This window comes from Mustelus asterias, unplaced genomic scaffold, assembly GCF_964213995.1.
Source record: "Mustelus asterias unplaced genomic scaffold, sMusAst1.hap1.1 HAP1_SCAFFOLD_194, whole genome shotgun sequence".
NCBI lineage: Eukaryota > Metazoa > Chordata > Chondrichthyes > Carcharhiniformes > Triakidae > Mustelus > Mustelus asterias.
The window spans coordinates 347,341-361,132 of record NW_027590187.1 but is presented as its reverse complement, the minus strand read 5'-3'; the positions used below and the strand labels follow the sequence as shown (position 1 = coordinate 361,132).

At 43.9% G+C, this 13,792-nt stretch overlaps 1 long non-coding RNA gene and 3 other non-coding genes across 4 annotated transcripts in view; 3 read left to right on the top strand and 1 right to left on the bottom strand.

Moving 5' to 3' along the window:
• Nucleotides 1-13,792, top strand: part of LOC144485434 (uncharacterized) — a 664,084-nt gene that overhangs the window by 304,972 nt on the left and 345,320 nt on the right. The gene's annotated exons all lie outside the window — the stretch shown is intronic.
• trnaw-cca (transfer RNA tryptophan (anticodon CCA)) lies at nt 445-516 on the bottom strand. Its single transcript has one exon. It is a non-coding gene; the product is annotated as a tRNA-Trp (tRNA).
• On the top strand, nt 858-939 carry trnas-gcu (transfer RNA serine (anticodon GCU)). The gene has a single exon. It is a non-coding gene; the product is annotated as a tRNA-Ser (tRNA).
• On the top strand, nt 10,297-10,378 carry trnas-uga (transfer RNA serine (anticodon UGA)). The gene has a single exon. It is a non-coding gene; the product is annotated as a tRNA-Ser (tRNA).

Sequence of the window (13,792 nt, the reverse complement as noted above, 5' to 3'; positions counted from 1 at the left end):
CAGGTTTATTTGGTAGCATGAGCTTTCGGAGAGTTGTCCTTTCATCAAATAACTGTTTAGCTCAGTTGGTTGGATAGCTTTTTCAGCCAAAAACAGGGGATCAATTCCTGTGTCGGTTGAGATTCTTCTTAGCCTTGCTCCTCTCCTGAGGTGTGAATCATCCTATTAAATCACCACCCGTCAGCTGTCTCCTTTGATGACCCATAGAAACCTCTGAGTCTGTGGACCTTGCTTATATTTGCAAGCAATGAACACCTCACAACTCTGACACATTGTTTCAGATATAAAACTGTGCAAAAACTGAGCATGCGAACCGGAAGCATCCCTAAAATATCATTTCTACCATCGTTTTGAAATTTGTCATTTCGGGAACAATTGCAAACAATCAACTGAACCAAGATGTCAATTTTACCCAGATACAAAATCCGACGTAGAAAAGCTTCATGAGCCTGACGTGATTTGAACACGCAACCTTCTGATCTGGAGTCAGACGCGCTACCGTTGCGCCACAAGCTCAGACTGCTTGCTGCATTTTACATCCGGGTTATGTTCGGTGAATTCAAAACTGGGACCAGGGAATGGAACTGTCTCCCTCTTTACTTTCTGTGGTTGCACATCGAATTGAAGAGTAGCAGCGAACCGGATTAACAAGAAAGCAGCAACACAGCATTATCCTGTGGGAGAAATATGTTCTTTGTTACGGGTGTTAAAACACCCTGGTTTGGTGAGAAGTCAAAAGAGAAAACGCTAGAAAATCTCAGCAGGTCTGGCAGCATCCGCAAGGAGAGAAAAGAGCTGACATTTCAAGCCCAGACATTTCGAGCCCTTTGTCAAAGCTTGGTAAGAAGTCATTGCGTGACGAGGTGGCCGAGTGGTTAAGGCGATGGACTGCTAATCCATTGTGCTCTGCACGCGTGGGTTCGAATCCCATCCTCGTCGGTGATGGTTCGTTCAGTGTTTTGAGGTTCACGGAACCAAGATGAAGTTTGAACACACAGGCTTGAGAGAGTAGTCCAGAACAATTGCAAATTCCCATAATTCTCATTCTCTGAGAAACTCGATCTGACAGTCAATTCAAATCCAGGGCACCAGCTTTGCACACGAGTTTGCCACCATGTCAACATGTGGTTTCGGAAGCTCCAAAGCAGACGCCAGTGGCAGATTTTGTCTTTCCGGAATCGGCAGGTCAGCCATGAAAATTAGTGCTACATGAGCTGGTTTGGCTATGCTAAATAGCTCCTTAGTGTCAGGGGGCTGACATATGGTAAACATATGGGGTCACGGGGATTCATTCTGGGTGGGATTGTTGTCGGTGTAGGCTTGATGGGCCGAATGTCCTCCAAGTTCGAGGCGGTCAGTTTCGCTTCTCTGAGAAGATTGACACACCAGTTCCTAATTTCTTCAAATTTTACCCAGAAAGCTGACTCCGATGAGATTCGGACCCACAACCTTTGAACATTTCACAACCCACTGCCGCAACAGGTCCACAACAGACGCCATTTCCCTGGCCCTGCACTCAACCCTGGAACACCGAGATAACAAGGATACCTATGTCAGACTCCTATTTATTGACTACAGCTCAGCCTTCAACACCATTATTCCCACGAAACTCATCTCCAAACTCTGTGGCCTGGGTCTCCGCACCCCCCTCTGCGACTGGATCCTGAACTGCCGAACTCACAGACTTACCTCGAATGGACTTACTTTGCATGAAGTTGATCTTTCTCTCCACCCTAGCTATGACTGTAACACTACATTCTGCACTCTCTTGTTTCCTTCTCTGTGAATGGTATGCCTTGTCTATATACTGCACAAGGAACAATACTTTAACAATACTTTTGCACTGTATGTTAACACATGTGACAATAATAAATCAAATGAAATCAAATCAAAAATGCCATTCTTTGCGCCACAGAGACATTGCTGCAGCAACTATTCCCCGTTCCCATCTGGCAATTTCTGATGTCGTCGAACAGACAGTTGAAAAGTTCAGCAATTGGGCAGCGATTACATTTCAAAAATACTTTATCATCATTAAAATATTTTGGGACGTCCTATGGTTGTGAAAAGAGCTACAGAAATTCCAGTCGAACTCCGAAAGGACACAGACAGGTTGGTGGAATGGGAGGACATGTGGCAGATGATGAATGAAGTGATTCATTTTGGTGGGAATGACACAAAGCGACAATATAAAATAAAGGATTTAATTCCAAAAGGGGGTGCAAGAACAGCAGGACACATTTGGACATGTGTATATGTCATTGAAGGTGGCAGGACAGTTTTTAAGAGCCGTTAATAAAACATACAGTATCCTCCAGTTTATAACTGAAAACAAGAAGTTTATACAAACTTACGGCAAAGAAAATGCAGATGTGCTGTGAGATATTCTCAGCCTTGCCCCTCGCCTGAGGTGTAGTAATCCTGAGGCTAAATCAACACCATTAAGCTCTCCCTGTTGAGATGGGGAACAGCGGATGGTCATTTGGGATTATGGTGACTTTACCTTTATATCTGTGCCATATTCAGAATATGTTTTGCATTATCCGCTGATTTTCGAGGATTGGGATCTTTCTGATTCTGTTGGTAGAACTGTGCGTGTGGAAGCAATTTGTTCTGGCGGTCAGCTCCCGGAACTGTAAATTAGTTTGGAATCCATTCTGTATTTGCAAACTCTGGGATTGTAAACGAGTTGATGGATCTCCTCATTCTGAATCTTCAATGCATTTTTTCAGCGTCGCTGACTGGGCTTGCATTTTTAAAGAAAATTAATTCATGGGACATGGGTGCCACTGGCTGACCAGTATTTATTGCCCAACTCTAGTTGCCTGCGGGCAATTGAGAGTCAACCACATTGCTGTGGCTCTGGAATCACATGTCGGCCAGACTGTGTAAAGACGGCAGATTTTGGTCCCTCGAGGACCAGATCGATTAATACAACAATCGACAAAGGTTTCATGGTCATCAGGAGATCCTTAATTCCACATATTTTTTATTGAATTCAAATTCCACTGCCTTGTCAGGATTTGAACCCGGGTCCCCAGAATACGAGCTAAGTTTCAGATTTCAGCGATGCTTCCACAAGGCCAAGGTCTCCAAATTTCCTTTGAACTGAGTGGCTTGGTAGGCCACCTCCGAGGGCCTACAACATTGTTGTGGGTCGGGAGTTGTATGTAAGCCAGTCCAGGTAAGAATTCCTTCCCTGAAGAGCATTAGTGCTTCAGTTGTCTTTTTTTACGAAAGTTGATTCAAGGCCATTAATTCCAGATATTTTAATTGATTTTGAATTTCGCCATCTGTCGTGGTGGGAGATGTGTGAGTGTTGGTCTGTGAGAGGTTGTGTGGGTGTGTGTGTGTGAGAGAGAGAGAGAGAGAGTGATAGAGATTCACTCATTTTCAGTGAGTGTGAATTAACCCCTTATACTCATACACGGACACTGTGATCCCCTTGCCCTTGCGAATTCCTACGAAATAATTATACCACTGATACACTGGTGGGCGGGTGAAGGATTGAGATCGGTGCAGACTCGATGGGACGATTGGCCTCCTTCTGCACTGCAGGGATTCGGTTAAAAATGAGGCGCGAATGCGGTGTTTAGCCGCCAGTGTTACTGTCTCACACTGAATCTACCAGACATCTTTATTAAGAGAGAAAGTGGCGATTGAACAAATGAAATTCAGCATCTGTTGTGTTTTGCTTTAGACCGAATTTGAAATGATCTCTATTGAGAATGAGCCGGGCCGCGGGACAGGAATCATTTTCTTGCGGGATCAGCTTTTTCCTGAGAGTTGTGGGTGGCTCTGAGAAGAGCCTTTGGGTTCAGAGTTTTACAATTTGCTCGGGTTCTTTCACTTCTTTCCTGACGCTTTCTTCGCTTTTGCTGCTTTCACTTTGGGTTTGGCCTTCGATTTAGTCACATTTTTGACAGACTTTCCGCCCGTCACCTTCTTCACAGGAGACTTTTTCTTCAGGACTGCTTTCTTCACCGCCTTTTTTGGAGTTGCCGCCTTCTTGCTGCTTGTTTTCTTCACTGTTGATTTCTTCACTGGAATTTTCTTTGCTGCGGGTTTCTTGGCTGCGGGTTTCTTGGCTGCTGCTTTCTTTGTTGTCACCTTCTTGGCCGCTGTTTTCTTTACTAAAGATTTCTTGGCTGTTGGTATCTTCACCTTCTTTCCCATTTTCCCCGGGCTTTCCTTCTGAGCGAGTTTGAAGGAGCCGGAGGCGCCCTGTCCCTTTGTCTGGACCAGAGACCCTGTCTCCACCTTCCTCTTGATCGTTAACCTGATCTGGGAGACGCGCTTCCCCACATCCACTCCGCTGCCAGCCAAAGCTTTCTTTATCGCGGCCAGGGACATCCCCTTGCGATCGCTGCAACCCGCCACAACATTGAGGATCTGCTCGCCTAACTTGGGACCGGCTGCCGCAGGTCGGGGAGCCGCCTTCTTCTTCCTCGGAGACTTCACTTGAGCGGGAGCGTCTGGAGGAGCCGTTTCGGCGGCTGCAGTTGCTGTCATATCCGAGAGTGTGTGGAAAATCTGTGTGAGAGTCAGAACTGGATCCGAAATGAACCCAGTGGTGGCGGCACAGAGCAACTTAAAGGCAGAGAGCGGACGGAGCAGAGACAAGCTGCTGTCAGCTCCGGGCTCCTCCAGCCTCTCTGTGTTTCTCTCTCCTCACAAACTCTCCCATTCCAATGAAATTCCGCCTCTCCAGAGATCCAGCTCACATCCTTCATGTCTCTGACACACGAATGTTTGCTGTTGAATAGGTTCAACTCGAACTGAGAACTCCATTTTCCACTGAAACCCGTTTTACTGCTGCACTGATCGCGCTCTCACACGCGATAGCTGACATGTTCTCTACTTTTCCACAGAAATCTTCAATTTAGCGAACCATTTACCTTGAAATCTAACTTTGGGGCTCAGCAGGGGGATTAAGGGAATCTTTGATTGGAAAATTGTTTTATTTTACACAAGAGAGACTCGGAGATCTCATGATCAGAACAGACACACAAACACAGTTGGATTAGTCTGACCCGCCCGTCCCTTTCATACACTCTCTCTGACACAATATTCACACCTACACATTCACAGGACAAAACTTTAACCAACTGTAAGGTCCCAGGACGGAATTTATCCTCCTTTTCGCCTTTGCTCTGTATCCCGGGGGCGTCGTTATAGTTTTTCGCCTCAGTAACTGTTAAACACTCTGAGTCCCGCTCCCCGCAGATTGTCTTTGAATTCATTCATGGAATGTGAGTGTCGCTGTCTGGGTCAGCATTAGTTGCCCATCCCTAATTGCCCTTGGGAAGGTGGAACCGCTGGAAGCCCCTGGAACCGCTGCAGTCCATGGGGTGTACGGCCACATCTGTCAACCAGATTCCGCGGCAACAGCCAGTTATATCTGTTTTTTCAGTTATTATAGCGGTTGCAGACATCATTGTGTTTCTTTAGGGTGAAGATACAAATTAACTGCTCTCGGAGTCTCTCAATTTTCCTGTTTTATTTGTTTTTCCTGCACTGACAGGTAACAGTAAATCACAACCTCAACAACCAGTGACAGCCAGTTAAATAATCATCCCCCACTCGCTGATAATGGAGTTTCTGACAGTGGCAGACATGTTCTGACCATCCTCCGATTGGGCCCGAAGGTGACCAGATTCACTGTCAGAGCTGGACTTTCAGACTGAGGGGGTGGCAGAGCCAGGTGAGTGATGATGGTGACTGTGCGAACGTTTGACCAAGGGTCAGTTCCTGGCCATCACAGTGGTAATTCATTTAATTATCTATCGCAGGTCAGAACAGTAGGTGGGCACTCCTAAAATAAAATTGACTAAAAATTCTCATCATCGCTGTGTTTCTAATGGAAAATCCACATTCAATTTGCTTTCAGCTGAAATGTTGTTTAAATGAAAGAAAAGGCCTCAAAACTAATCAATGAGTTCTCAGTCAGAAACAATAGTAAAAAGAAAGGTGGCCTAAACTGTCCAGAACTACGAGACAAGCCACGTTCAGTTTACAAACTGTGCTATGGACACATCTGGTATCTGATGAAATCAGCAACTCAGGAAGTTCCGTAATTATAACTAATGAAAATAACGGTTGTTTAAGCAGAGTGAGCGATGGTGGTATAGGGGTGAGCATAACTGCCTTCCAAGCAGATGACCCAGGTTTGATTCCTGGCCAATGCATTGGTCATTTATTTTGAACCTTATCCACGGCCTCTTGTGTTTTGAACTGAGTGGACAAAAACAGGGCGAACGAAACATTTGACAGGAATGAAATAAAATGCAGATACCTTTTTCATTTTTTGTTCGGACATAATTATTTTTTGATGAAAAATATTGGAATAGAAAAACAAGTCTCTGACCGAATAAATGAATTTTCAGCCAGACACAAAGACTCAAAGTAAAAGTAGAGGAACAAATTTCAGCTCGCACACTGTGCGTTGCGCCATCCTGGTGCCTGATGAAGTTAATATGAACGTTACTGAGGTGGTTACATTATTCTGACAAATAAGATCTGCCAAAAGATAAAATACTGGAAAATCTCAGCAGGTCTGACAGCATCTGTAAAGAATGAAAAGAGCTGACGTTTCGAGTCCAGATGACTCTTTGTCAAAGCTTTGACAACGGGTCGTCTGGACTCGAAACGTCAGCTCTTTTCTCTCATTACAGATGCTGCCAAACTTGCTGAGATTTTCCTGCATTTTCTCTTTTGGATTCAGATTCCAGCATCCGCAGTGATTTGCTTTCATTTGTTAAATAAGCATCTGCTGTGGCCACGTGGTTAAGGCATTGGATTTGAAACCCGATGGGGTTTCTCCGTGCAGATTCGAGCCCCGCTGCCAGCGAGTGTGATTGGAAATGTATGCTTTAGACAGCCACAGAGTTGCAAATCCTATTTTTTTGGAAAGAATTATTTGGATCTCCAGCATGCTTTCAGCTACATAACAAGAAGGTGAGCTTGGAAAGGACACCTGAGTGTCCTCAGTTTGGCAAGGACAAGATAGGCCGAATGGGTTCCTTCGGTGCTGTTACATTTCTCTGGTTCTTTCTAAGGTGACATGAGGAAAATCAAAGCATGAGCAGAATGACAAAGGCATCAACAGGGGCACAAGGACAAAACAAGGTCTCACGTCAGAGGAAGATTTTTATTAATGACACACAGAGCAGAAGAAATACATTTATTTAATTGAGCTGGATCCTGGAAAATGAAACAAACTTCGAACCAATCAGTGCCTGTCTGAGAACTGGCAAGGAATATGGCTGACATTGATACGGTTCATAGTGAATTTGTTAATAGAATAATAGAATCATGCTGTACAGAAGAGGCTCTTCGGCCCATCGAGTCTGCTCTGACACGGAAGAAGCATCTGACCTCCAGTCGAATCGCATCCACCACCACTTGACACATAGGCCTGAATGTTATGATATGCCAATTGCTGACAACATACTTTTAAAGGATGTGAGGCAACTTGCCTCCATCACCTTCCAAGGCAGCGCATTCCAGACCATCACTACGCTTGGGTAAAAATGTTTTTCCGCACAACCACCCTATACTTCCTGCCCCTCACATTGAACCTATGTCCTCTTTTTACTGACCCTTCAACCAAGGGGAACAGCTGCTTCCTATCCACTCTGTCGATGCCCTCATAATTTTGTACACCTCGATCAGGTCCCCCCTCAGTATTCTCTGCTCTAAAAAAAACAATCCAAGCCTACCCAATCTCCCTTCAGAACTTACATGTTCCATCCCAGACAGCATCATGGTGAATTTCCTCTGCACCCCCTCCAGTGCAATCACATCCTTCCTATCTTGTGGCGACCAAAACTGCACACAGTACTCTAGCTGTGGCCTCACCAAAGTTCTATGCAACTTCAACATGACATTTTATTGCAATCGATGCCCCGATTGTTCAAGACAAGTGCCCCATTTTTTTTTCACCATCCTACTAACATACCCTTCTACCTTCAGAGATTATGGACAAACACGCCAATGTCCCTATATTCCACAGAACTTCCAAGTGCCATGCCCTTCATTGAATACTTCCTTGCCAAATTATTCCTTCCAAAGTGTGTTACCTCACATCTTTCGGGGTTAAATTCCATCTGCCACTTATCCGCCCGTTTGACTATCCTGTCTATATCTTCTTGCAGACTAAGAAACTCAGCCTCCCTTTCACCACCCAGCCAATCTTTATGCCATCCGCAAAGTCACTCATCCTACCCCATCATTTATATTAATGATTTGGATGAGAATTTAGGAGGCATGGTTAGTACGTTTGTAAATGACACCAAGATTGGTGACAGAGTGGACAATGAAGAAGGTTACCTCGGATTGCAGTGGGATGTTGATCAATTGAGTCAATGGGCCAATGAATGGCAGATGGAATTTGATTTAGATAAATGTAAGGTGATGTATTTTGGTGGATTAAACCACGACAGGACCTATTCAGTTCATGGTAAGACGTTGGGGTGAGTTATAAAACAAAGAGATCTCGGGGTACAGGTTCATAGCTCCTTGAAAGTGGAGTCACATGTGGACAGGGTGGTGAAGAAGGCATTCGACATGATTGGTTTCAGTGGTCAGAACATTGAACATGGAGTTGGGACATCTTGTTGAAATTGTACAAGACATTCGTAAGGCCACGTTTGGAGTACTGTGCACAGTTCTGGTCACCCTATTATGGGAAGGAAGGATATTAAACTAGAAAGAGTGCAGAAAAGATTTATTAGGATGCTACCAGGATTTGATGGTTTGAGTTATAAGGAGGGGTTGGATAGACTGGAACTTTCTTTTCCCCTGGAGCACAGGAGACCTAGAGGTGATATAAAGAGGCCTATATCATAATGAGGAAATAGATAAGGTAGATAGCCAACAGCTTTTCCCCACAATAAGGGAGTCTAAAACTAGAGAACATAGGTTTACGATGAGAGGGGAGGGATACAAAAGGGTCCAGAAGGGCAATTTATTTCACACACAGAGTGGTGAGTGGAACGAGTTGCCAGAGGTAGTAGAGGCGGGTACAATTTTGTCTTTTAAAAATAATTTAGACAATTACATGGGTAAGATGGATATCGAGGGATATGGACCAAACACGGGCAATAGGGACGAACTTAATGGCAAAAATTGGGCGGCATGGACATGTTGTGCCGAAGGGCCTTTTTCTATGCTGTGAACCTCCATGACTCGATTGAGTGACACAAACAGCAAATCCAAATTATTGTTCCCTGCTGCCATCTCCTGGCTGACCGCAAGGTGTGCAACAAGGTCACGATTCAATCAAACCTTCATAGATTGGAGTGAAATAACATCAACATGGTTCTGACCGATTAACATGATTGCAAAACATGATATTAATTAAATTCCATGTCCCAAGGACCTGCTTTCTGATTGGGCGACCCTGCTCACCCCGATCTATCGGAAAGTGTAAAACTCCCAGAACGGGAATGTCGGTTATATAATTCTCTAAGCTGTGATTTCTCTGCCACTTGATTGCTTGTGTATTCGTTCTATAAATACAGAGGGGGTGACAGAGCCAGGTGGTGTTGTGGTGACTGTGCGAGCATTTGACCAAGGGTCAGTTCCTGACCCAGAGTTTTGACTTATTTAATTAGCTATCTCTGGTCAGAACAGAAGGGGGACACTCCTAAAAAAAATCACCAAATATTCTCATCATCCATGTGTTTCTAACATAAAATCCAGCTTCAATTTCCGTTTAGTGGAAACTTTGTTCAAATGAACTGCAAATCGAATCAGACTTATCAGTCAGAAACAACAGCAAAAAGGTGGCTCAAACTGTCCAGAGAAACGAGACAAGCGAAGTTCAGGTTTAAAAAATGGGCCAAGGACACACCTGGTGTCTGCTGAAATCAGCAACTAAGGTAGTTTTGTAATTATAACTAATGAAAATAACAACTGCTGACGCAGAGTGAGCGATGGTGGGAGAGTGGTGAGCATAGCTGCCTTGACCCGGGTTCGATTCCCGGCCATCGCATTGGTAATGTATATTGGACATTATCGGCGCCCTCTTGCGGTTTACACGCACCATTTGACTGAAATGAAGTGGACTTTATTTTTCGGATGCAGAATTCGGGTTCAATTTGATTTTAATGAAAGGTTATTGAAAAAGAATAACAAGTCTGAACTAGTGAATGAGTTCTGGATCAGAGACAAAGATACAAAATAAAAGGAGACGAACAGATTTCAACTCACGCTGTGCTCTGCATCATTCCGGTGCCTGATAAAGGTCTGTGAATGTTGCTAAGGCGATTACATCACAACAGCAAATAAGCAGCTGCGGTGGCCGAGTGGTTAAGGCGTTGGACTTGAAATCCAATGGGGTTTCCCCGCGCAAGTTCGAACCCTGCTCGCAGCGGGTGTGATTTGCAATATTAATTCTACTGCTTCAGGGCAGCCACTGGCTCCAAGAAGGTTCGCAAAGATTTAGTATTTGGATCTCCATCGTGCATTCAGCTGCATGGCTCCGGGCTGGGTGCAGGAAGATGGGCTTGGAAAGGACACCTGGGTGTCCTTATTATTTTGTAAATTGAATTTGTGTCTTTGTTGTGAATAGAACTCCCACTCACCTGATGAAGGAGCAGCAAGCTTTGTTACCAAATAAACCTGTTGGACTTTCATCTGGTGTTGTGAGATTTCTTGCTGTGTCCTTGGACTGGCATGGCAGGATAGGTTCAATGGCTTCCTTCTGTGCTGTTATTTTTCTATAATTCTTCCTGTGGTTCGATGAGAAAATTCATAACATGAACATTTTCTTTTAAAAGCAGCATCAAGGCACAAAGACAAAATACGGTCTCATGTCAGAGGAAGATTCTTATGCAATGGCATAAGAATGCACACAGAGCATAAAAATACATTTCATCAGAATACATTGAATGAATATTTCAAAATGCTGCTTCGATGATATCACATCGTGTTCATTCAAACACATTGCAACAAGCTGGTCATTACTGGGCGTTCTGTATTCCTCATTATAACAGTTTGGGAATGGAAGGAGCAGGTTCACATCTGCACATTGACAGGGTCAAACTGTCTCAGATTGATAGCTCCCAGGACAGGCTTTCCTCTCCTCTCGCTCTGTGCTGTGGATTCTCAGGGATTAGTTGGAGTTTCCCAGCTCAGTAACCGTAAAAGCCTCTGAGGCCAGCAATGCTCACAGTGTCTGCTCCCCAGATTCAGGGGGCTGCAGCCAATCAGAGTTGTGCCTGATTTAACCCAGAACTGGTTGAAATGATGATATTGTTCACAAGCTGAATTCTATTTGATCAGATGAAGGTACAGATTGTGTGCACTCAGTCACTAAACAACAATATCCCGCCTTCATATAGAGTGGATGAGAGTGGGTGGAGGGAGAGACAGAGACAGAGTGAGTTAGGGTGGTGAGAAACAGACGGCCAGACAATGTCTCAGTGACAGAAATCCTTGTAAATTCCAGCTTTAGTCAGAAAGATTCTCTTGGAGAAACAGAAGCTACAGTATCAGTTCTCACTGATACTGTGGAAGAGACACATTATTAATCCCACACTCAGGAACAGTGCTGCCTTTTGACAGAAGAGATGGGGAGAGGCAAAATAAACTGAATGGTCCAGTTCAAAACTGTGTGCAGGCTCAGAGGGAGTAGGTTCAGGAAGATATTTGAAAGTGAGATAGTTTAGGACAGTCGCTTGCAAAGTGGATGGGATCCTTGGCTTCACAAATGGAAGCACTGAGTATCCATTGGATCCCGCATAATCCACGGTGTAAAAGGAGGCCATTTGCCCATTGCATCTGCACTGACTCTCTGGCAGAACATCTTTCGCCCATGGCTAACCCTCTTACTCTACACATCTTGGGTCACTAAGGGGCAATATATCATGTCTAATCCATTTATTCTGCACATCTTTAGTCTATGGGAGGAAACTGGAGCACCTGGGGAAACCCATGCAGATACAGGGAGAATGTGCAAACTCCACACAGACAGTCAGCCATGGAGGAATTGAGCATGGGTCTCTGGCGCTGTGAAGCAGCAGCGCTAACCAGTGCCACTCTGCTGTTGTAACTTTAACAATCCAATTCCTTTCTGAATGCCTCACTTGAAGCTGCATCACCACATTGTCAGACAATGCATCCCAGAGCTGAACTACTCGCTGTGGGAAAGGGTTTTCTCATTATGCTTCAATCACTAATGAAGGGTCAGTAAATTGGTCCACGAGGGTGAAAGGGTTTCATATGATGTGACCCTTCGTAAACTGGGTCTGTATTCTCTGTGATTCACAAGCATGAGAGGCAAAACATTAAAACATACAAGATTCTGAAGGGGTTTGATTTTGTGGACATTGGGAGATTGCGGAAGCTGGCTCAGTGTAAGGATCAGATCATTTCGGACTGACATGAGAATACATTTCTGCACTCATTGGGTTGTGATCCTTTGACATGCTCCATTGTTGAATACACTAGTGGTGGCACAGTGGTTAGCATTGCTGCCTCAAAGCACCAGGGAACCGGGTTCAATTCCACCTTGGGTGATTGCCTGTATGATGTTTGCACATCCTCCCCATGTTTGCAATTCATCCCATTCTCCAAAGTTTAGATGGATTGACCATGCTAAATTGCCTGTTAGTGTCCCAAATATATTGGTTAGGGGGATTAGCAGAATATGTGGGGTTACCGGGATAGGTTCTGGGTGGGATGCTCTGTCAGAGAGTCAGTGCAGATTCAATGGACCAAATGGCCTCCATCTACACTGCAGGTTATGACAGTCTATGACAATTAAGGCTGAGATAGACAAATTTTGGTTTCTCAGGGAATCAAGGGAGTGAGGAGTAAAGTGGAGTTCAATCCCAAGATCTGAAACTCCATAAGCAGCTGGTATGCCCACACCTGGAGTCTGCATCCATAGTTTGGAACCCACACTTTCAAAAAGATATACAGCTGATATAAAGAGTGCAAAGCTGTGTCACCAGGAAAATGGAAGGCATGAGGGGAATACTTAGTGAGGGATTAAGAATTATTGGATTGCAACCTTTCAAGAGGTTGATTTATGGTTTAGTTCAAATTTATAAATTGATACATGACCTTATTACCCAAGCTTGAAAAGTTCTTTATTCGGAGTTACCATATTTTTGATGATCGTCAGTATCAACTACAGAAATTTGATTCACATCATAATAGTCACAGTTTGTTTTCTCCCCAATAGAACTGCTGATATTTTAAATGAATTTGTTAGGAATGCTGAAAATGTAGTGACTTTTTAGAAAACTTGTCAGAAATATAGTGTGATTTCTATCTATGTATTGTCTGATGATGTTGCTGTTCTTGTTTTAATACTGTGCCTATGTGCTTTGCACTGCATGGCAATAAAGACATATAAACCATAATTGTTTTGAATGGTTTAACATTATTGATGAGCCACATAGTAAATGTCTGCCCTTATTTCCTGTGTTCTTGTGACTGGACAAGACACAAGCATGGATACTGAGGGGAAAAAAAGGGTGGAAATTGCAGAGGCAATGGTTAAAAGTTTTCTATCCCAGCTAGTTATATGAGTGGTGCCAGAGGACTGGAGAATTGCAAATGGTAAATACACTTCTTCAGAAAAGGCTGTGAGGATAAGCCAACTAAAGTCCAATCAGTTTAACCTCAGCAACGTGAAATATTCTCCAAACACTGGAGATTAAATTAACACTCACTTGTGCTGATGTACATTAAGGAAAACACGTACATAATGATTAAAGGGGAATCATATTTTACTTGCTTAAGATTTTAATGAGGGTAACAGAAAAGGTTGATGAGG